At 44.6% G+C, this 24,660-nt stretch overlaps 1 protein-coding gene across 4 annotated transcripts in view; it reads left to right on the forward strand.

Annotated features, from left to right (window-relative positions):
• The first annotated feature begins 14,573 nt into the window (after positions 1-14,573).
• PTP4A2 (protein tyrosine phosphatase 4A2) overlaps positions 14,574-24,660 on the forward strand; it is a 28,305-nt gene continuing 18,218 nt past the window's right edge. For 2 of the 4 annotated variants that reach the window (XM_046009473.1, XM_046009455.1), the window contains exon 1: positions 14,932-15,379. The gene's annotated coding sequence lies outside the window, so the exon portion shown is untranslated. Of the gene's footprint in view, positions 14,702-14,931; positions 15,380-19,603; positions 19,683-24,660 lie in introns of those variants that run through there. The other 2 variants (XM_046009466.1, XM_046009481.1) reach the window with 2 other exon arrangements.

Genomic DNA, 24,660 nt, shown 5'->3' on the forward strand with positions numbered 1-24,660 from the left:
TCTAGCCTTATAATCTCATGACCTAGCTTCCCGTGTGGAGAGCAAATTTCCCCTTTCCAATAGTCTCAGTTCTGATTGGCTTTGATTGAATTATAAACTCAGACTGAGCCAATCACAATAGTAAGGGATAGCGGTCTCTGATTGGCTAGTCCTGAGTCATATGACTTTCCCTAGAGCTGAGGGGGGGTCAACCGCAAGGGGGGGAAAAGGGAGGACAGTTCCCCAAAGCGGAAATGGGGTGTTATTAACGGAGATTCCAGAACCTACTGTTTTAAAACAGTGGATTGAGATTTGTACCAGTAACATTCAAGGACATGTTAAAGAATCCTGGCGGAGTGCGAAGAGAGCTCTTTCATTCTTTTAGTCAATATACGCTAATTAAGATTTCTTTCTTAAAAATTTTATTTATTCACTTTAGAGAGAGAGAGTGAGAGAGCACGAGGAGAGGGTGAGGAGTGGAGGGAGAGAATCTCAAGCAGACTCTGCGGGCTGAGCCCGACGTGAGACTCCATCCCAGGATTGTGACCTGAGCCGATATCAAGAGTCAGAGGCTTGGGCCGCCTGGGTGGCTCAGTGGGTTAGGTGGCTGCCTTCTGCTCAGGTCATGATCCCAGGGTCCTGGGATGGAGCCCTGCATCTGGCTTCCCGCTGAGTGGGGAGCCTGCTTTTCCCTCTCTCTCTGCCTGTTGCTCTGCCTACTTGTGCTCTCTGTCAAATAAATAAATAAAATCTTAACAAAATAAAAGGAGTCAGAGGCTTAATCCACTGAGCCATCCAGGCGCCCCTAATTGAAGGTTTTACATGTGCTCAGCATTGTGCTGGGCTTGGGATACACGAGTGCATCAGACAGACAAGGTCCTTGCTTTCACAGAGCCTAATTCTGGTAGAATACCAACAAATGAATGTTTCTTGAGCACTTACCAAGTACAAAACATACACTTCCTTTCTCTTCTCAATACAAAGAGAGATAAAAAGTGTTTTCCCCCTCTAGGAAATTACAGTATACCAAGGCAGATAAATTAGTGATATGTAGTAAGATATGTAGTAAGAGCCAAAGAGGAAAGCCCAGGGAGTTACACAAATAAGAGGGCGTTCTGACAGCAAGGGCTGAGGCAGGCCACTCCCACTGCTGATGGCAGTAATAATATTGGCTAATGTTCATTCAGTGCTTACCAGGTCCAAGCACTGTGCTGAGGACTTTCTGAGTAATATCTCCTTCAATCCCATTAACAGCCCTATTCAAAATGTACCCCACGTCACAGAGGAAGGAACCGAGGCTCAGAGAGGTGAAGTGACTTGCTCAAGGGCACACAACTGAGGAGTTGCCGAGTTGGCACTTGAACCCAGATCTGTCTGACTTCAGAGCCCATAACTTTATTATATTGTGCCTGGTCTAGAAAGAAGGGCAGGAGATGTTGCCCAGGATATGTGGGCATGTGGTGTACCCGGGGCAAGGAGCCAGTAGGAACAGGCTTTGTTCCCTCTATGCAGAGGGCTGTCTCTGCTTCTCCATGCACAAGGCAGAAAGTCGCTGTCCCCAGCTTGGGGTTCAGTGCCTAACCCTGACTCCCTGGTGCTGATTACAGACCAGCAGCCGCGTAGGCCGAATATCATGCACGAGATATGCTTAGCCAGTGGCATTTAAAAGAGTGACTTAGTGCCCCAAATTCAAAAATTGGTAAATTTCACAGAAAAAAAGCAACAACCTGGAAAATCAGAATATCTGACAAGTCCGGGCTTATATTCCCATGGCAACCATCTGCTAGCTCGGAGTAGCAGCTGCTACCTTTAGATGAGGCACATACTCTCCATTTGCCACAATTGCCCATTCCCCATTGTCTTGCCTTGGGTTGTTGCACTGGTTTTATTACTGATGTAACCCTTGGGGGTATCTGGATTAGAGTGGCTATATCCCAGGCCATAGTCCTAGGAGGTGAATTCAGCTCAGCTTGGGTCAGATACACACCTGTGGTTCAAAACACTGGTGATAGCAGGATAGACTCCAGTGAGGTCAGTGTGGGGGTCCAGAGGACCTCTTCATCACGGTCTGTGGGCAACAGTGGGTCCTCAGGAAAAGGACTCTAGCTGGGCAGACACTCCAAGATGAGTCTAGTATGAAGGGGGGAGCAATTAAGGTCTAGAGTTTATAAGACTTATAAGTCTACTTATAAGACTTATAAGTAATTCAGGCTTCAGGTCATGATGAAGGCCTGAACTGAAGCATTAACCCAGGGGATGGAAAGGAGTAGGGAAGAATGAGAAGATGTCAAGAGCATGGTGATTTGTGGGCAGGGCAGGGAGGGGGTGGGGTGACAGGGTGAGGTTTGAGCCTCTGGCTTGGGTAACAGAGTGAAAAGGTGGTTTCATTCTTCAAGGAAGCACATTCATCAGGGGAACACAGGAGGAGGAACAGGTTTGGGGCAGGAAGATAAAGAGTTCACTGTGGAGCCTGTGGGGTTTGTGGTGCCTGGGGTCATGCAAATAGATCTGCCTGGAAGGCAGGTGATATTTGGGGGAAGATCTGAGCTGGAGATACCAGGAAGTCACCAGCAAAGAGTGAAAGTTACAGACTTGGGCACAGGTCAACTCTGGTAGGGGGAAGCAGACTAGGAGGGGAGAGGGCTAAGAGCAGAACCAGGGAGCAGCATTTAAAGCACGGAGAGCAGCCAACAACCCAGACCAAAAAGTGCTGGTTGCAGAGCGGAGAGGAGAACCAGGCAGCTGTGGCCTCAGAGAAACCCAGGAAGGAGACTTTACAGAGCAGGGTGGTCAACCGTGCAGGGTGTTTAAAGAGGGCAGGAAGGAAAGGCCTGCAGATAGTCTTTGTCAATTAAGAGATCACTGATGAGTGTGAAGGAAGTGGATTGGCTGGGTTAAGTCACAGGGGCTGAGAAACGAGTGGGTGGGGAGGATGGGAGGACAGGGTGTCCACTCTCCCTAGGACTGGTGGTATGAAGGGATAGAGGAGAGAGTTTGTCCAAGATCTTGTGTCAAACAAGATTCCATGGGAAGGCCTGACTATGGGCAGGAGACCCCAGTGCGATCAATGTCTTGATCCAGCCTTAGAGGGCCTGGGAAGCTTTCAGGTGTCAGGTGCCTCGTGTTGTTTGTGGAACCCGCTGGGGTGCGGGGGGAGGGAACGAAAGCTCATCCTAGGGGCCAACAGAGGGAATTGCCCTAGGAGGAGGCCCTGACTTTGTAGCTGGGTTTTTCCCCACTCTGCATCTTGTTTCCTTGATCCACCGATTACCTTGGGCAGGTTTTGCTGAATGACTCAGGAGCTCGAGCAAGTTTTGCTACTCAGTTTCAGAGCTCTGGGGGAGGGGAGGTCAGATTCTTCTGATAACTGGGAAACAGTCCTTAGATATTGAAAGGACAATTAGGCCCCAGTTTGGGGAGGGGGAAAAGGCTCTCTAAGCACTAGAAAATTCTAGGGCTTGGATCTGGGAGCAAAAAGCTAATGCCAGGATGCTTTCTGTCTCTGCGTCCCTCCAAGGTCTGAGTAGAAATAACAATATCTAACAGTCATTGAACACTTTTACCATTGCCCTGCAGTGTTCTGTGGGCCTGCAGTCTTGATCTCTGAAGTCGACCACTCTTCTGATCCCATTTGACAAGAGGAAGTTGAGAGGTAGACGGGAAGTGGCTTGCCTGGGGCATCCGGCCAGTAGTTGGAACAGCTGAGAATTGACTGCCAAAAGCCATGTTCTTTACCACTGTGCAACCCTGAGCTTCTTTGGATGTCTCTAGGTCACCCAACAGGCTGAGGGATTGGTGAGGGGGCCCCCAAAGGAACATCCTACACAAATGATTGGAAAACAAGCTTCTTTCCTGCTAGGATTTCTATTGGGAAGGAAGAGACAGGATCCTCTGAACTTGTTCAGGGCTTCATGTCACCTGAGACCCCCTTTCATGGCTCCCTCCCCCTCAGCTTCTAAATTCAAGGATAAAGGGCCTATTCATCAGGACTGAGTCTGGAAGCTGGCCCTGGCATCAGCCAGCCCAGGATTATTTCCTCCCTCCTGGAGCCTGCCTTCCCTGCCCCGCCCTTAGGACTCACACCTGGTGTCTCTTTCCTGTGTCCCTGAGCCAGGGCTCTGAGGCCCAGGTGGGCACAGTAGGGCTCTGTCACACAATTTCAATTTCCTCTGCTGCTCGCCTCTGCTGTGCATACACACTTCCTGGGTTCCTGTGGAATCTAGGCTCCCGTAAACACCCAAAGAGAAGGAAGTGGGCCAAGCAATGAGCCCATGATTGCATCATAGCTGACACACTCACTGCCTCTCCCCACCTCACTCTCAGGGGAGCCCCTCGGGGGCAGGCTCAGGCCCTCTCCCCTTCATTCAGCCAGGGAGAGAGGCTAAGGCCAAGGCGATAAAGAGGATGCTGGGGAGAGACAGATGCGGACCTCAAGCTGCCTCCTCTTTGGCTTGTGAGAGAAATGGCCAACACGTTTGAAAGCTGGAGAAGGCACAAAGGTGGAGTGACTGGAGGAAAGGCTCCAACAAGGCTGGGAAAGTAATGTTTATGGAACGCAGAGCAGGTGCCTTGTAAAAATAGCAATGATATCTGACTTAGGGCATATCAGCCCCGGATCGGAAGCTCTACTTCTGTAATGAGAAGGAAGCAGCATTTTGCTACACGCGGATGTTATGTGGTTTACATGAGTTATCTCATGCGATTTTTGCAATACTCTTATGAATTAGAGTGATTATGGTTAATTACATTTTTACAGGTGAGGAAACTGGCTCAGAAGGGTGGAAGTTCAGAATTATCCAAGGTCACTCAGTTGAGCATTGGAGAGCTGACGTTTGAATCTGGGTCTATCTGCTCTTTTCTTCATCATTATACATATATATATATATATTTTTTTTTTTTTTGCCTCATCATTATATATTAATGAATGTAACTTTTTTTTTAAGATTTTGCTTATTTATTTGATACAGAGAGAGGGAACACAAGATACAGAGAGAGTGGGAGAGGGAGAAGCAGGCTTCCCACTGAGCAGGGATCTTGAGGCAGGGCTCCATCCCAGGACCCTGGGATCATCACCTGAGCCGAAGGCAAAAACTGAGCCACTCAGGCGCCCCAAGGAATGTAACTTTCTCAACAGAGTCAGGTAGTTATCGTTAGCTTTGGTTTACAAGTGGGGAAAATGAGGCTCAGGAGAGTGAATTAATTTGACTGGGGTCATAGTGGAAGTCTCAGTTCTTGTCCCCCTTAATTTGATGGCTTCCTGCTCAAGGGGAAGCAGTCCTTGCTGGAGCGTTCCTAAGAGGACTTCTCAATGCCGTGTGGGTTTCATATCGTTTTTCCCCTCCCTATAAAGTCATTTCTCTGGGCAGTGCTAGAGCGGGCACCTGCTTCTGTGAAGTCACTTATCCTGGCTCTGCGGACCCAGCTGTCCCTCTGGACTGTTGCCTTTCTGAAGGCCAACTCTGGCTGTTCAGGCATCTCTCTGTACCAGCTAGTGCTGGCACAGACGAGGGCTCCTTTGGATGAACGAGCAGATTGTCAAGGTGATGGGACTTGAACCTAGGTCTTTTGGGCTCTGCCAGAGCCATTTCCACTCCTTGCCCTTGCTGCAGGCCTCTCTCACTTGTGAGGCCTTAGTCACACCAGCTCAAGAGCAAAGAGCCAAAGGCAGGCCAAGCTAACCCAGAATCCTTCCCTTGCCTCCCCTTTCCTTTTCCGGAAGCCAAGGAGAAACATGAAAGCTCAAGTGCACTCCGAACCACTCTCAACCCCCAAGTCAAGGAATGCAAAAGGTGAGAAGTCGCCATGGCAACAGCAGGGCCAGGTGGGGTGGTGAATACTTAGCTGGTGCCCGCAGCATCAGCGGGGAGGGTCTGCCCAGTGCCTGTCAGAGGGTTTGCATTTTCTGGCTGCAGGGGAGCTGCATTTCCTTTGTGTCTCTTAATGGGGGCATTACAGGAGACTTTTGCTTTTCATTGCTTCCATTTTCTTTTAAGTGGAAGGAGAGGAAAAAAAAAAACATTTTCCCCCTCTTCCAACCCACTCGGAGAAATGCCAGGAAAACACCTGCATTCCCATCAGAAGCTCTCGCCACTGGTCATGAAACCCCATCATCACCTAAATTGCTCTATTTTAAAGGTTTGTGAAAACGGCATCAAATTGATTTTTCCTGTATCACTTCTCTTTGTTATTTCTGTGGCTTCTCTCCTTCAGCGTTGCATTTCATGGGAGCAGGAGAGCAAGTCCAGTTGAAAACTTGAGGCACTCTTATATGGTTTGGGAACCAAAAAATGAAAATGTTCGAGGGGGTACCAAATCATTTTTCTTTCTTTTATTTATTCATGTATTTACGTATTTGTTTTTACCTTGGGTCTGTTGAAAAAGATTTGGTTCACAGAGTTCAAAATTAATTTAACTTCGGAACTTAATCACTGTTGAGCAGAGAATCTTATAACCACAGGGATGGAAAGAGCCTTAGAAGTCACTTGGCTCAGCTATAACACTGTTATATTATATATGTTATAATATATTATATATATTATAACACTCAATAATAATGATAAAAGAAGTCCCTTGACTCAGAGGGTCCCAGAATTTTAGATGTCATCAATGGGCAAAAGTTTGGAAAAATGAGGAGGGTATCTGAGCTGTGACTGACAGCTGTTAACGTTGGCTAGACAGGAACATTGAAGAAAAACAACTATCATGTACTACAACCACTGCTTCATAAAGGGAAGGACATTTTAATACCAAAAAAAAAAAAAAAAAGAAAAGAAAAGAAAAAAAGAAAGGTATACTCTCAGAATGAAAGACTGTTTCTCTTTTCTTTTCTTTCCTTCTTTTTTTTATTTTTAAGATTTTATTTATTTATTTGACAGACAGAGATCTCAAGCAGGCAGAGAGGCAGACAGAGAGAGAGGAGGAAGCAGGCTCCCTGCCAAGCAGAGAGCCCGATGTGGGGCTCGATCCCAGGATCCTGGGATCATGACCTGAGCTGAAGGCAGAGGCTTTAACCCACTGAGCCACCCAGGCGCCCATCTTTCCTTCTTTTTTTTTTTAAGATTTTATTTATTTACTTGACAGACAGAGATCACAAGTTGGGAGAGAGGCAGGCAGAGAGAGGGGGAAAGCAGGCTCTCTGCTGGGCTGAGAGCCTAATGCGGGGCTTAATCCCAGGACCCTGAAATCATGACCTGAGCCGAAAACAGAGGCTTTAACCCACTGAGTCACCCAGGTGCCCCAGAGTCTGGGACTTTTGATCTCAGGGTTATAAGTTTGAGCCCCACGGTGAGTGTAGAGATGACTTAAAAATAAAATCTTTAAATAAATAAATAAATAAATAAATAAATAAATAAATAAACAAATCCAACAAATTTAGCATATAAAAATTCATCACTTGATCTTTCTTTTCCTCCTTTCCCCCCACGCACTAGCACCAGTCTGACGATGGATGTTTGAGAACCACTGATTTGGTTTATGGTTCCTACTGGTAACTTTTGGGGATGGTGTGTTGGCCTTGGACTGGTGGCCAGGGGCACGAACTAACTACCTTGCTTCTTTGGATAAGTGAAGCTGTTACTTGTTTCTCATCAGCCCTTGCCTTTCTTCAGACTGGTTAATGTCCCTCCTATGTGCTTCCCTATCTCCCCTGTGGATACCACCACCACTGGAGTGCTTATCTCAAGGGCTTGTAATAGTCCGTTGACACAGCCATCCATAATGAGACCGTCACCTTCTTTTTTTTTAAAAAATTCTGTTTATTTATTTGGCAGAGAGAGACACAGCAAGAGAGGGAACACAAACAGGGGGAGTGGGAGAGAGAGAAACAGATCCCCTGCCAAGCAGGGAGCCTGATGTGGGCCAATCCCAGGACCCTGGGAACATGACCGGAGCCCCTAGCTGAAGGCCGATGCCCAACCCTGAGCCACCCAGGTGCTCTGCGACCATCAACCACCTTGAGGGCAGGATCTATGTCTGTTCACTGTGCCCTTCTCAGGCCCATCCCAGGGCAGCAGCTCCTCAGGAATTGTTTTTTTTTTTCATCAGGAATTGTTGACTGAATGAATGGATTTCTCCCCACCAGATCAGTGATTTTGTGAAACAAAGGCAAAAGAATCATGAAAATAACTAACATTTATTTAATGTACACGATATCCTAAGCCCTGTATGTGATTTTGATCAGAAACGGGCTGTTAGGTCAAGGCACTTGGAATAAGATGAAAATGGTGATTTATGAAGCATGCTGTTTTCAAAGGAGCAGTCTCTCTGGTAACTTACCACACAGAATTCCCCTAAAAGGACTCCGAGATGCATGTGCAAAAATGTCTATGGCAATACTGCTCGTAATAGCAAAATATTGGAAACCACCCAAATATCTATCACTAGGAAACCTGTTAAGTAAATTATAGTTTGTCCATACGATGTAGGCGGCCTTTCAAAGAATACAGTCGATCTAAATGCACTGACATGGAAAACTGTCCAAGACATATTGTTAGGAGAAACTAACCCATTTTTGTTAAACATACATATGCGCGCGGTTGTGTGCATATACGTATAAATGAATACACGGAAAAAATATGAATGTGCAGAGAAAAATCTAGAGGAACAGTATAATACAAATTGTTGGAAGTGGTTCCCTCTCTGGGTATGATTGTGGAGGACTTTTACTTTATTAAATATTCATCTCTATAATTAAGAAAATTTTATAAGAGGCATGTCTTATTTTTCAGCAGCTTTATTAAAGTATAACTTACATACTATAAAATGCATATATTATTTTTAAGGCTGTGGGGGTTTTTAAAGATTGTATTTATTTATTTTTTTATTGGGGGGGCGGGTGGGAGGGGCAGAGGGAGAGGGAGAAGCAGATTCTCTACTGAACAGGGAGCCCGACGTGGGGTTTGATCCCAGAACCCTGAGATCATTACCTGAGTCAAGTCAGCTGTTTAACTGAGTGAGCCACCCAGCCACCCCAAGAACAGATTTATTTTTCCAAGATTTTGTTTGTTTATTTGAGAGAGAGGGAGAACACAGAGGAAGAGTGAGAGGAAGAAGCAGATTCCCAGCTGAGCAGAGAGCTAGACATGGGGCTCGATCCTAGCACCCTGAGATCTTGACCAAAGCTGAAGGCAGATGCTCAACCAACTGAGCCACCCAGGCATCCTGAGAACAGATTTTTTTAAAACACCACTGGAGGGGTACCTGGCTGGCTCAGTTGATGGAGCATGTCACTCTTGATCTCTTGGCCATGAGTTCAAGCCTCACATCGGTGGGGGTGGGGGGACCACCTTTGAGGGTGGGGGGACCACCACTGGAAGAAAAGGTTTCTGACATTGAGGCTAATATCTAGTTTTTTGCCCCTTTGCCTGTATTTCTGTTCCCTTCCTCACAGTGGTTCCCCTCACGCCTTCTTAGGATCTCAATATCTCTGAGTGGCTTCAGACATTCCTTTTCTTTACCTGGGCTTGCAAAAGGAGGTGTTGCACTAGACGATTTCTGCTCTTCTTTCAGACATTAAGGAGGTTCTCATCATCTTGTTCTCATTATGTGAAAATGACTGGTGAAATCCAGTTTATTTTTATCTCTTCCAATGTTTGCAGTTTAACAAAAGATGAACTTTCATTTTGGCTTGAAACCAAGTAAACCTCCAGTTGTGCGGTTTATATGCACACAGTTGAGGATAGGGTAGGGGATATGTTTTGGGGGACAGGGCAACATCTTTGAAAAACATAGCAGTAATTAAATTAGGATCACTGGTGTGGACTTGGGTACTGCAGGTTACCACTAGGTAAAATGGGACGCACTGTGGAGGGAAAGTCAAGATTCTGGCCATAGCACTTGACAGAATTAAGACAACTGTGCACCGTTGGGGAAGGAATCTTCTTGGTTTCACAATGTGACCTTAATTGCCCCATTGAACCTAGTGCTTTGATGTCTCGGTGTGTAGAAACATTATCACCATCATAGAGCACATATTAAACATTTATACACGCACAGATAATCTAAGTCACTCTGAAAGAGGTTGCCATAATGAAAAGAGCTTACACTGTTAAACCAATGTCCAGGTGGGTAGATTGTGACCACAGTCTCATTAGGAGAGGCAGATGGCATAGTGGTTGAGGGTGGGGGGCCCTGGAAAAATACTCCTTGTGTTCAGAGCCTGCCTCTATCATATACTGGCTGGGTTGACTTTGACCAAGTGGCTTTGCTGTTATCCCAGTTTCCATGCAGAGATAATAAAAATTTCCATGTCCTGGCATTACTGTGAAAATTAAATTAGTTAATACGGGTAAAATGCTTAGAACAACAGTCCTTGGCACATAGTAAGTGCTCACTAAATGCTGGCTGTGAACATCATTACCTCCTAATCCCTTTGTTGGGAGTTACATTTCCAACAGTTCTTGTTTCAATTATTAACAAATTCTTTTATATTTTTCGACCGCCAAACGGGGAAAGTAAGTCTCAGGGTTATGAGAGAATGCGGTGAACTGAACCCAGCTGGCGGGACAGATTAAAGTACTGGGGAGTCCACGGCCGGCTCTCGGTATCTATTGCCTCTCTTGCCTGGATCCGATCCCCACCTTGTCCCGCTGCACTTGCCGCATCTTTAGGAAGATAAAAAAGGTGGCTGAGCTGTGCTTCTAAACTTCTCTCTCTTTCTCTCTCTCGCTCTTTTTCTCTCTCCCTCTCGGCCAATTCCAAGTTGCTTGCTCTCTGGATTTCTGGCTGCAATCCAGTTACACCTGACTGCGGTGGAGATGGGGATCCTGACAGCTGATTGGCCACGGGAAGGTTCCTGAAGGAGGCCTCGGCCTTCCAGGGCACTCAGGCCCGAGCTGGGACTCAGCTCCAGCTCTCCAGCTCCTACCGGTTAGGGGAGAGGGACCCACTCGGGAGCGAGCCTGAACGCCTGTCAGAATTCACAGCTCCTCTCCCTCCGTGCAGGGCTCCTTTGGTCCCCCCCCCCCCCAAGAGCACGCACAGCAGGGAGCAAACCGCCGGGGTGTGTGCAACACTCCCCGGGGCTTCCCGTAGCAGCTGATCCGCAAGGGTGGGGTGCTGGGGTCCAGCAGCCGGCGGTAACCCGTGCCCTGCCCCCTCCGCCTCCGCCCCAGCGCAAGAGCACGGTAAAATTCCGGAAGAGAGATTAGAGGCAGGGGATGGGTGGGGCGGTGAATCAGTACATTCCTTCCTCCCCCTGCCTCCTCCTCCCGGGTTATCACTTTGGGAGGGGTTGGGTCTCCTGGCTCTCAGGACTGGTCCACAGGGTCGGGACCAGAGAGGCACTGCTGGGCGGGAACCTGTCAAGCTCTGCGGACCTACGTGGAGCCTGCATCTCTTATTTTGCAGCTCAAGACCCCATCTGGTATCGGGTGGAGGAATTTTGGTCCTCGCTTCCAACTGGGTCTTTTCCATGAGAGTAGCTCACAGGTCTGTCGGCCCATTTGTCAGTAACTCCCATTTACTGATCAAGTCCTTGCTCTGAGTCAAGGTCTGTGTCGGGTCAGTCTCCTCTTCCCCAAACTGCAAAGTAGCCATACCTTATCTCTTGTGAGACGCAAGGAATCTGAAAATTCAGAGAGGTTAGGTAACTTGCCCAAGGCTTCACAGCAGCAGAAGCAGGAATAATCCCAGCTCTATTGGTTTTATACATTTCCCACCAGATCCTGCGGCTTCCTTTACTGCGGGACACTGAAAAGCAGCACCTGTCAGGGGGTAGGGAAGTAACATGCACCGGCCACCTACACCCTGCTAGGCACTACAAATATATCGTCATGAATCATTTAATTTTTTTTTTCACAACCACCTCCTGAGATAGATATGATTCTCATGGCCACATTACACATGAAGAAACTTTAGAGGTCAGGAATTTAAGGGACAGAGCTAGGATTTCTGTACAGTCATAGTACAAAACAAAGGTTAATGTTTACATAGTGCTTGACAGTTTACAAAGCACTTTCAAGATCTTCATTATCTTCATTTCAGGGCTATCCCATTTCACAGATGAAGACAGAAGGTTCATTCATGAACTTAAGGCCACAATGCAAGTAGTCAGTAACAGAGCCTAAAATTTTGAAAAAAGACTCTGTAGAACCAGTAATAGCAAAGCTTATTCCATTTATGCATTCCACAGTGCCAAGGACCATTCTAATAAGTGTTAAGTACCATCTAATAATTGCCAAGTACCATTGTAATAATAGGTAACATTTATTGAACACTTACTACGTGTCCAGTGTGGTTCGACCTGAGTTGTACATACTACTTCCTGGGATGCTCAGAACGACGTTTGGAGGTAAATACTGCTACCTTTGCCATTTCATAGATAGGGAAATTGAGACTAGAAGAAGTAACTTCCCAAGGCTAACCAGGAACTCAAAGGCAATGCAAGGATGCCAGATGAAACAGTCTAGAGTCCCAGGGTGGGAACCAGGCCCTGGTTTGTGTCCCCCACCTCTGTCTAAAACCACTTCTTCAAGGGTCTCCGTTTCTTTGCCACATCACCATTACTACTTCTTCTAACTCCTGTGTGTGGGCCACATAGCTCCTGCTCTCAAGAAGCTAATGCTCTATAAAATTGGCCCAGAATACTGCCAGCTTTGCCTCACGGGGCACTGGGAAGATTAATAAGCTAATGGCAATTGAAGGTTTCAGCAAGGGCACTGGATAAACTTGGGGCACTTATGTATGAAACTCACTGCCAAGGGAGGTTTGCACTGTACTAAGGAGCCCGCAGCCCAGTTCCTGATCTGTTTTGAGTTGTTGAGTCTTCCCTGGGAGACCATCTGGGTGAGGTCATTTATGACAGAGGTTAGAGCATTTCCCTGCTGACCTGGAGGTATGGTGGTGTCATGGTCTCAGGGCTTTAGCGCTCGGTTGGGGGGGGGGGCTGTTTCCAACATCTCAGAAGGGGTTCCAGCCCACTCTGAGAGACACCCGTTATTGATTGGAGTCAGAGACTAACATTATGCTTATTTGGGCTTTAGAGGCAGAAACCTGTGCTGAATCCTGGGTCTGCCGCTTAATCTCTCTAAACTTCCAATCCCCTTTAAGATGAAGGTAAGAATACCTTCCTTATTTTGAAGGCTATTTTGAAGGTTAATTTGAAGAGTAAACTTCATGATACATTTCGAAAGAGCTTGCAGGGCTTAGAATAGAGTAGATGCTTAGTAATTGGTAGCTGCTTTCATGGCCATTATTGCTTTCCTTATGTTGTTATTGTATTATTTACTGACATTTTATGGCCTGGCTGAGAGCTAGATGAGGGAAGATTGATTCATTTGTTCAACCATGTACTATGTTGCCCCAAGTAGGTCAGTCTAAGGAGGGAAGAATCATGAAAATAGGCATTTACAATACACTATGATGAGTGCTAGGATAGCCAATTGCGTAAGGTGTTTTTAGACTTTAGTGGAAGAACCAGTGACCAGGAGACTCAAAAAAAGTTTTGCGGAGGATGTAGTTTTCTGTTTCAAGTCTGTGCTTCCAGGAAGTGGAAAATGCTGCCTGCTGGAGGCAGACAGAACGCAAGCAGCAGCTGAGCCGGTGTTCCTCATCCAATGGCCTTGATTCTGATCTGCAGCCCCTCCTTTCAGGGCCTCTCAACTCCCACACAGTCCTGCCAGCCAGCCTTGCCCTGGAATACCCTCTTCCTGGGCCACCTGCTGGTGGTGACCATCTTGGGTTCTGTTCTGTGGCTCCATGTGGCTGAGTCATAAGACCTTTCTTTTTACTGCTAAGCTCTAATAGAAGCCTTCTGGTCAGGAGCAATGCCCCAGGTCTACCTTGTGGGGACAGCCTAATGATGCCTATTGACCATTGCTTCTTCCCGCAGGGCCAAATGAACATGTATGTGGTCGTGGTGGAGGAGAAGTAGCACAAGGGGAAGGAGCCCCTTCTCAATAGGGGCTGGTTCTGGGCAGGTTGACTTCCTAGGGTGGCTAGGGAAGAGTTAGCTCCCCCACCCACAACTCTCATGGGTGAGCCTCCCCTCTTCCTCCCAAGCCAGCCTTCTGTGCCTCTTTCTGGCTGCCATTAGACCAGCCAATGGCCCAGACCAGTCTCCCAAACTCTCCGGTGACCACATTTTCCAAACCGAAACTCAAAACTCGTGGTCTGACAAAGAATTAAAGAATTTCTGGTCACCTTCTAAATGCTAGAGAGAATACTGGAATCTCTAGGATAATCTCTGTCGTTAAAGGGAACATTAGGTTGGAAAACTTTAAATTCAGGATTTTCTCTTTATCAGGCATTTCTCATACATTCTATCATTGATACGTGAAAAGAGCCTCATGAAGTAGCTGGTAACTATTTCCATTTAATAATTTAGAGTACTAAGAGAGAGGAAATAACTTACTTGCCCAAGATGCTACGTACCGGAAGTTTGAATTTTGGTCTGTCAGGAAGGGTTCATGGGTGTGTGTGTCTGTGTGTGTGTGTGTCTGTGTGTGTCTCGCGCGGGGTTGGGACTGGGAGAGGCGCAGAAACAATCTTCGCAATTGCAGAATTGCAGACGCACGCACGCTATTTATTTGGGGCCTCGAGGAAGGGCAGCCAAGAACTGAGCTGCCCTGGTTGTCACTTCTGAGTTGGAAATCCCCGAGCAAAGGGCTCGGTCGCCGCCCAGTCCCATCAGGATCTGGCCCCAGGCCTCATGGCTCGGGATGCGGGAAAAAGCCCTTCGACCTTGCAGGTCACGTCGCGGCCGCTGGCCCTCGCCTCTGCCCAGGTGCGGATGGGATGGGGGGGCCGCGGCGTGACCAAACGACTCCTCTGGCCACGTTCCGCCCCCCCTTCCCGGTCACATGGACGCGCCTTCCGCAGCCAGGAGTGAGGAGAGGAACGAACCACGAGGAGGAGCGGGGGAGGCGCCGAGGGCAGTGGGTCAGCACCCCGCGGGGCAGGTGGGCGGGCCCAACCGCCCCGCGAGCCGGCACGCCAGCCAGTCCGCGGGCGCGGGGGGCGGGCCAGTGGGCGCGCGCGCCGCGCCCCGCAGCGCCCCCTGAGGGGCGGCGGCGGGAGCTGGTTCCGGCTGCGCGCGCAGCGGTGGTGGCGGCGGCGCGATCGGCCGGGCTGTAACCGTCGTCCGTCCGGTAGCGGCTGGAGTGGCAGCGGCGGCCGGGCACGGCGCGAGGCGACGCCACAGGGCAGCGGCGGCAGCGGGGCCAGCGGCGGCAACAGGAGACGCAGCGGCGGCCGCAGCAGCAGCAGCAAGACGGACTCGTGGACACGCGCCGCCGCCGCCGCCGGGCCGGGCCGGGTGTCGCGCGCCGAGGCTGGGGGGGAGTCGTCGCCGCCGCCGCCACCGCTACCGCCGCCGCCGCCGCCGCCGAGGTGACTGAGGAGAGAGGCGCCTCCTCGCTCCCGCCGCCGCCAGACTTCAATGCCCAGTCCCCAGCTCGCCAGCGTGAGTGCGCTCCTCCCGGGCGGCCCCCGCGCCGGCTCCCGGGGCCTCGGGGAAGGGGAGGGCGGGAGACGCCGCAGCCATTAGTGCAGGCCCGAGACACGTCCCCGGAAGGAGGGCCGGGCCGGGCCGGCGGCGGGGGGAGCGCGGCCGGGAAGCGTGGAGAACGGGGGTGGGTGAGGAAGGGGGGGACGGTGCGTGTGGAAGAATGTGGAGTGTTGAGGGGGGAGAATGTGCGTGCCTGAGGGGGACAGTGTGAGTTGGGGAGAGGCTGGGTGTGCATAAGGGATGAGAGAAGGCAGAGTTGGGGGGGTGTGGATGAGAGAGTTGGGGGCCGTGTCCGGGGGCAGTGTGAGTGCCCGCAGAATGTAGAGGACACTGGGGGTGTTGGGGGGCAGTGCGCGTGGGCGAGAGGGGTAAATGGGGGAGAGCGAGGTGGTGGGAGAGGGAGAGCGTTGAGTGTATGGGGCAGAGTGGGTGGGTGTGTGTGGGGGAATATGAGTGCAGTGTGAGAGAGGGAGGCTGGGGAGGGGTGAATGGCAGATGAGGGAACGTGGAAAGGGTGTGCCTGCGATTGTCCAGTGTGTGAGCGGGTATCGTGGAGGCTCTCCGTGATCGTGATCGCTGTGTATGTCGACAGTGAACCCTGGGGTCCTCGGTTAGGGAGTTCTTTCCAAGAGCGTCATGTCCCTGGTTTCTTGGGTTCCAATATGAGGAAACGGTATAGGAGTCTATCCTAGGGGCACTATAGTCCTCTGGCTCTGGGATTTTTAAAAGAAAGGTCATGCTTTTCGGGGGGAGGGAGGATAAATGTTTTTCCTATGTTTTATGACATCGATACAAATTTCTAAATTTATCAAGGACGTGGTGGCCATCCCATCCTCCTCTGGCCCTCTGAGAGCTAACTAAAAGAACCTTGTCTATTGCCCAGGATCCTAGGCTCTTGCCCTTAGAGTGTTCAGAACCATAGACTTTTTTATAAAGTACTGCTAGTTTTTCAGGTGAAAGGTATTTTATCGTTAGGTAGGTGGAAAGAATTTTTATCAGATACTAACTCTTCTCTACCCTTCTGGAGAAGAACTCTTAAGAAAAAAATAATGTAACATTGATGATGAAGAAGAACCAGAGGCTAGTTTATTATTCCCTGGAGTTTGTCAAGAAACATAAAAAGCATGTAGCAGTTCTAGCATCACCTTAGGCTTGCTTGTCTGTTTGGAATCACCAGACTACAACTGCTGCTGAGTTAGAATATGGTAGTTATTTGCTGCTGTGCTCTGTATTACAGAGTAGTTTCAGACAGGAAGTGAATGAAGTTATGCCTTGTTCAGCATGCAAAAGGAAATTAAGGCTAAGAATGACACATTTTTAAGGCTTCAGAATCACTTGCCAGCATGTCATTGTGTTGAAGATGGTGAGAAGTTGTTTGCCAGTATTCTAATGTTGACATTTAAAAAATTGTTTCATATTGGGTAGTGAATCAATATTGTTACGGCCAGATTCTTGTGTTGTGGAATTAGGGGCTCTTGATAAAAAGTACCTTGTTACAGATTTTACACTTTAATGATGAGAAGGTTCTTAGAAGTTGGGAGTCTTTCAGTAGGATAAGCAAAGACGGTGGTCCTTTTGGTAGTAGACATAACAGAGTTATAGGCCAAAACATTGGAGTGTAATTAGAAGTCCGAAATTATGTTTTTCTTAGTGTGTCCTTTTCAGTCATTAGCATGCTTTGTGCTTTTAGAAATAGTGAATACTATTGTTAATATTTAGTGGGAGACTGGATTCATTATTATTAAGGGCCTCCTATGCACCGGGCATTTTTATACACTCTGTATAATTCTCACAGTTACTCTAAGGGGGGTAGGGGTCCTCATTTGCATTTATTTCCATATATTGAGTGGTTTCTATTTGCTAGACACTTGGGATACAGTGATGAGGCCTCAATGATTTACAGTGATGAGATGAAGAGATACACGGGCTCAAAGAGTTTAAGTAACTTGTCCTAGGTCATAAGATAATGAGAATTGGAAATGGATTAAAAACCCAGGTCTGTATGACTCCAAAAGTCCTTGATTTTTCCACTCTACCATACCACCCTCACAGTAGCTTGTCTCACTTTGAGGTTTCTCAGCCACACAGTGACCTAGCAGCTCGTACAGATGAGAAATGTTGAATTTAATGCAGAAGACTAGATGGCTGGAGGCAAGGGGGTCATTTAGGAGATGCTGACTTGAGGCTCTTTGGGGCCTAAGCTAGGCTTTTATGTGGGTGGAGATTCTGCCTTGAAACTCTTGGGGCCCCAGGGTGTGTGCTTTGAGACATAGTTTTTATGAGGCACCTGGGATATGTCTGAGAGAAGAAAGTCTGATTAAAGAAACCCAGCAGCCTTTTATGTTTTTTATTTTGGGGGAGAGAGAGGAATAGTGTTATTTATTGGGGGAAGAGTCAACTAGGACTTGTCACTCCTATGTGGAAGTCTTTCTGTTCAGCAGTATGAGATACTTAGGAAATTGCGAAGATCAAGTAAGAAAATATATGTAGAAGCACTTTGTTAATTATAAGTTGAACTACATATTCAAATTATTATTACCACTAAGACCTTTCTACTAAGGCAACAGCTTGTTATATTTTGCAACTGGAAAAAGCTAACGTTTAGGACACCTATACAAATGAAAAATTGTTTAGAACTGCTGAACTGGGTCTATTCTGACTCAGAACAGCAAAAGTCAAACCACTCCCTCCATGAGTCAGTCAAGTAATATTTAATTTGAACTAACCAAATTTATAAGCAGAAACCATTTATAACATCATTGAACTTTGGTGGCACTAGGGAAGAGTAAATGTTTGAATGCTTTTGCATAGAACTTTTTTAAAAAGTTTGAAAGCCCCATATTTATATTTCCTTGAAAAGACATTTGTGTGAAGCAAGGTAAAATATTTATTTTTCTTAAGATTTAACTCTTATGCTAACATTTTGTCTTTTAAAGGTGGCATTTCTGTATGTAGTAGTTGTAGAATTTTGACGCGTAAAGTTTAAATTTAGTAGAGGTTTACTTAACAGGGTTTGTACTGTTCCTTTTTTTTTTTTTTTGGAATGTGGGATTGGTGACCAGTGGAGTCTCTAGAAAAAGCATTTACAAATAACATGCAGAAGAGCAATACATAAATTTTTAGTTGTTACTCTTGGAAGAGCAAAACCTAAGAGTGAAATCCAAGTTAGCTTGATTTCTTCAGACGCTGTATAATCGGCTGTACTACTTACAGAAGTTGGAGATCTTTAAAAATTTTGAGCAACTGGAAGTCAAGATCCAAAATTTTAACATGGTAGACTTAGTTATATTTATGAATAGGGCAGTGGTAGAGAGCTTGAGGTCTTAGGACACCTTGTGAAATCCATCATTATGCTTTAGGTTTCAACATTCCCTTCTTGAGAATCTTAAAATGCTGAATCATAAAACATCTTACTTAAAATTCATAATAATCCTTTGACTGAGTGGCACTTTCACTTGTACAGATAAGGAGATTGATTTATAGAATCAATTTGTGAATTCCAGGTTTTGAAATCCAGATTAAAGATATCAGTAAATAGATGGCAGTGGATAAAAAAAGTTTTCCCTTGGGGGTTAAGGTACTTAAATCTCTTGCTAAACTTTATTTTTGATTTAACTCTTGTTACTCTATAGGAGTTAAGTGGACATTAAAGAAGTTAGCCTTTTTGTCTGAAATTTAGTTTTTTTTCTTTTTTTTTAAAGATACTTTTTGTTCTTTTGGGAGTGTTCTGTTTTGAGAGTTTTTTCTTAAGACACTACTTGGGTTATATAGAAACTGATGATAATTTGCTAAATTTATAAAGTGAGAGTCTCTGATGTTGCACTTCACATAATTTTGTACCTTGGGTTTGTTAGTGAACAGTGGATACCAGCAATTAAAATTTTTTTGGGAAATGGTGATTTGAGTCTGTTAATCTGGAATGTTAGAAGAGACTTTTATCCATTTTCATCTTTAGGGATATTATATGTGTAGAGGTGTCTGGTAGCTTTCTCCAGTTATCTTTTGTTTTATTGATTGAACCACATTTTCTAGTTCCTTTGGCCACTGTCTTGGGATTTGCTGCCCTGTAGAATTGCTTGGTGTAGAGCTCAAGTAGATATTATATGGTATTTTTGGTTTTTTTTTTTCTCCTTGGAGTTGTAGAGGTCTAGGCTAAACCAGAAACTGTCACTATTCTAGCACCTCTAAGAAAGAAGCTACACAGCACTGCAGGCTCTGTCCACTTTCACAGTTACCCTGTGGAGTTACCAGAACCCAGGTGAGAAAATGACCCTTTTGCACTGCCTTTGTTAACGTTGTTTCCTCCGAACTCTCTCTTCAATCAACATAGACTGACAGGGTACAAAATCTTACCTGGAGAAATGACTATGAGGAGTAGACATATACCAATAGTTTTTATATGATTTGAATACAATTTTTTTTTAAAATTAGAGAGTGTGTGTGTGTGCACGAGTGCAGGAAGGAGCAGAAGGAGAGGGAGAAGCAGACTCCTGGCTGAGCAGGGAGCCTGATGCGGGGCTCAGTCCCAGGACCCCAGGATCATGACCTGAGCCTAAGGCAGACACCTAACTGACTGAGCCACCCAGGCCCCAATACAAATGTTTTTTGTATGCCTGCACTGATTTCTTACCCATAGGTTCTGTGACACAGCATCCATTCCATTGTAAGTGGCTTAGAAACTAAATCTCATCATTTGAATATATATTTACATTGCACAACATTGCCTTTTTAAACTCCAGAGAATTTTAAGCTCTTCTGCGACCCTTTCTTTGCTAGTTGAGCCTGTTTTGAAAAAATATTTTGACGATTAGAATGGTCTTTACCTTTAGAGATATTTAATTCCTTTCATAGTATTTTTGGGTTGAAATTTCATTCTTCTCAGGAAATGTTAATTCTTTTGGCACAAAATGCACACATGATATATTTGCTTTAGCAGATCAGATAAATTGCTTTGTGTTTTTATTTCTGCAGTGGTCAAAAATGTTGGCTCTTAACTAATGTATCGTTTGACAGGAATTCAAATTAACAATCAGTCTGCTTTCTTGTAGTTGTCTTTTAGTTTTAGTTGAGATTTGAGCATAACTTTTTTTTTTTTTTTGGCAGTCTTTTACAGGAGACATTCAGTAGATTGTGTCACCACAGTATCTGTAAATTGGATCTATCTACATATGTTGATATTTATTGTTTTTAGTAGCAAAACAAATTAATGTGTTTTCTACTTTCTATTATTGGTGAAAAGTCTATCATGAGGGAACAGAGCGACTGGTTAGTGCAGAAGGATATGAGTCATCGGCAGGATTTGTCAGCAAATTGAGAAGGATGTGATGGAGAAACAATAGATTCTCAGTGACATTACTCTTCATTCCACATGTGTGGTTATAAACAAGTTTCCTTTTGGTGATTGGTTTAAATTATTCCAATAACTTAGATCTTTCTAGATGAGAAGCACTTCAAATTTAAGTCATAGACTATGTCCTGAATTGTTTTTCTAGTGAAATGAGATCTTCATTTGGAGGTTAGCAGCAAGTAGAATTTAGTTAAATTCGCATGTGTTTGCTAGAAAACATTCACCTATGAGGTAGGAGTTAGTAAGTTGAGAGTCTATTTTTGTGAAGCTTGTTGTTAATTATGGAGCTGCTCAGTTGATCAGAAGATGCCCACCAATGTGGCATATTTGTTTTCTATCATTGAGCAAAGAATTGCTCCCTGACTACTGTTCATACTTCTAAATTCCTAAGAGTTTTTATTGCATTTGAATTGGTTTGAAATTTTCAGCATGGTCAAGGCCTCCTAGAGTTATCTAACCAAAGGCTCCTTTCCTTTCTCTATAAAAGTTTTACCTTTCCTCCTAGGTCCTAATTAATCCTACTCCATTCTACTCATATTTTTTGTCTTCAAAGTATATAGCATTATTATGAAATTTTAATGTCCTTCATTAAATATTTTTCACCCACGTGGATTCTTTTAGTATCTTGGTCCTGGATAGTGTTTGTTTGGCATGCTCAAAGAGCTCCACAAATGATTGTTGTAAGATTGGATGTGCTGCATTTTAGTATCATTCTGAGGTGACATATTGTCCTCCATCTCACTAAGCATTTGGAGGAAGAGGACAAGAAAGATTAAATTTTGCATTCTTTAAGTGGGAAGAGAATAAAGGCGAATTCATGCTGAACTAAGCTGGTGAGCAAAGAATAATTACCTCTTGACATGGCATTATAGAGGTATTTCACCATTTCTACCATTTTTAACTTCACTTTTGTGTTTTTTTTTCTGTTTGTTTTTTTTTAAATTAACATATAATATATTATTTGCCCAAGGGATACAGGTCTGTGAATCATCAGGCTTACACACTTCACAGCACTCACCATAGCACATACCTTCCCCAATGTGGTTTTTTTTTTTTTTTAAGATTTTATTTATTTTTTTGACAGAGAGAGATCACAAGTAGATAGGCAGGCAGAGAGAGAGAGGGAAGCAGGCTCCCTGCTGAGCAGAGAGCCTGATGCGGGACTCGATCCCAGGACCCTGAGATCATGACCTGAGCTGAAGGCAGCGGCTTAACCCACTGAGCCACCCAGGCACCCCCCCCCCAATGTGTTTTAATGTAAAACAACTGCTTTCACTGTATGTCTTTTAAAGACTGTGAATGTTGTGTTTTATCAAAATAAATTGGACAGTTAGTGGGTAGACAGTATATATTTTAAAAGGCCACTTGCAGCTCCAAATAGAATGATTTGTGTTCTTGACTGTTTATCTTGTATTATACTCAGTACATAGAGAGATGGCTGTGAAGTGCAATGTGATTTATAAAAAGTTTAGGAGAGGAAGTGAAGTGTAAGTTAACCGGTTTTAGGGGAAACTTGGACCAAAATGCCCTAACAGCAGAAAAATTTCTGGGGCTCAAACAAAGAATTTATGCTGACAAGATGTAATTTGGAATGTTTTTATTCTGTATCCTGTACATAGAGAGCTTCCTTCCCTCCTTGTTGGTGGTAGATATTTGAACAGGGCCTTTAAATAATGCTCAATACACTTGACAAAATGGGGAAATGAAAGAGTTAAGCTGACCTATAAACTGCTCGGCTCCAAAACATGTATTTTAAATAATGCTAACAATAGCCTGGAAGTTCTTACTTTGCATGCTGCTCCTGTGCTGTAGGTTATTTTGAAAGGTGATTCAAATAACCTTTTCCCAAGTATCTATTTTGCAACCTCAGGGAACTCACAGCTGTTATAGTCATTCTAACTGTCCTGATATAGCTCAGAAAATATTTCAAAGTGGTGTTGACAGGTTGAATCCAGGTGTCCTTTTGGATTTTCTTTCCTTTACTTTTTTTTTTTTTTTTAAAGATTTTATTTATTTATTTGACAGAGAGAGAGAGAGAGACGGTGAGAGAGGGAATACAAGCAGGGAAAGCGGGAGAGGGAGAAGCAGACTTACTGGCCAGCAGGGAGCCCGATGTGGGACTGGATCCCAGGAGACTGGGATCGCAGCCTGAGTGGAAGGCAGACGTGTAACGACTGAGCCACCCAGGCACCCCTTTCTTTCCTTTTCTATTCTTTTCTTTCTTTTTTTCTGGATTTTCACTACTGAATTTGCTTTTTTACTATTGAAGTCCAGAATCTCAAATACATTTCTTTATTAATGAAATAATTGACTTAGTGGTTCTGGGTTAATGTATATATAGTGATGTTGGAAACTAAATTAAAATGATTAAGACTTAAATTGTTCTCTGGGAAAATTACTTAGCCTTTTGAGGTTAAAAGAAGGATATAAGAAAGGAAGAAAACAAATATTAGAATTTAATTATATGGGAATGCTGCTGAATATGAGATAGTTTTTATCATGTAAAGGAGGTTACCACAGTTATTTAGGAAAATAATGTGCTTAAACTTTATAATAAAGAGGCTTGGGAATCTTAAAGTGCACATAAAGTAAAATCTTTAAGCATAAAGCCCATGAAGAGGGATAGCCATGATGTCTTTGCCTGGAAATGAAAAGTGTGAATGAATAGAATCAATTTAATAGAGCTAAATGTTTAGCTTAATTTTTTAAAAATTTACTGAACTCAATGAGATTAATGCCCAATATTAGAATTGTGCTGGTAGGATTTTTAATGTTATTACTGGTATTCAAATATTTTTTTTAGAAAAAGTGAGAATTGGCCATTGTCCTGTTACCTTCTTTTAAATTTTGTTTATGGAAGGGAAAATAAGACTTTGGGTCAAGAAATTCAACTGGAGAATTGCTGATCTTTAGAGAAACAGTACAGAATTGAAAAGTAAATATTTTCGAGTGTGGCATGAAACTATTTAATGCAATTTTTGTCTTATAGTTATTTGTAGAGGTAGGAATTACTAGAAAATGACAAGTACTTCTAATCACTAGGGTACACACGAATTTGAAAACCACTCCCTTTTCATTTGAGTGGGAACTGGGCCCACAGGACTTCACTAACGGTCACTGTTCTCAGAAGCAGGTGCAATTGTTGGTTAATTGCTTTCCTTTCCTTTCTGAGTGGCAGGCCATGTATATCACGCTGGTTCTGAAATGTACAGTATTTTCCCACAATCAAGGTCATAATTTCTTTTTATATAAGTGTTTATTGATTTCTGTACTGGAACTTGATTCTCAAGTTCCCTCCTTAAATGAGGAAGTAGAAAAGTGGGAATAACCAAGAGAGTAACTATGAAACTTTTTTTTTTTTTAAGCAGTAAAGAAGCTATTTTTACCTTGTTTACAGATATTTTGGACCCTAATTTGTGTAGAATTTAATGATACTTCTATCCTTATCAGCTACCTGGAACTATATAGTAGGGGAGGAAAATTAACATTAATTTAAATTGTCTAATAAATTCAAGGAGCCAGATGTATACAGTTTTAGTTTGATAAGTGGAGCTACAGGGATGAACAAAAAGAGAGGGTAGAACTTATTTCCACAGAACTCTGATAATTAGCAAAGTTAAGATCATTTTAATAAGTCTATAAGATACATTTTTTCCCTCAAATGGTCAGAATGCAGTAGATACAGTAGTACTTTACAAATAAAATTCCCTTATACAGACAAATTCCCTATTTTTCTTCCTTGATAGTTGTGAGGATTTTATTCATCTGTTGTTTGAATAATTTCTGAATATTAAGTCAGGGTTCTTAGAGTTACTCAAGGCTTTGAGTCTTTTCATAGACCCCATATCCAGTTTGTGGACAAATTTACCTTAAAGTCTATCTTTTTTTT

Source organism: Meles meles, chromosome 1, assembly GCF_922984935.1.
Source record: "Meles meles chromosome 1, mMelMel3.1 paternal haplotype, whole genome shotgun sequence".
NCBI classification, from domain to species: Eukaryota; Metazoa; Chordata; class Mammalia; order Carnivora; family Mustelidae; genus Meles; species Meles meles.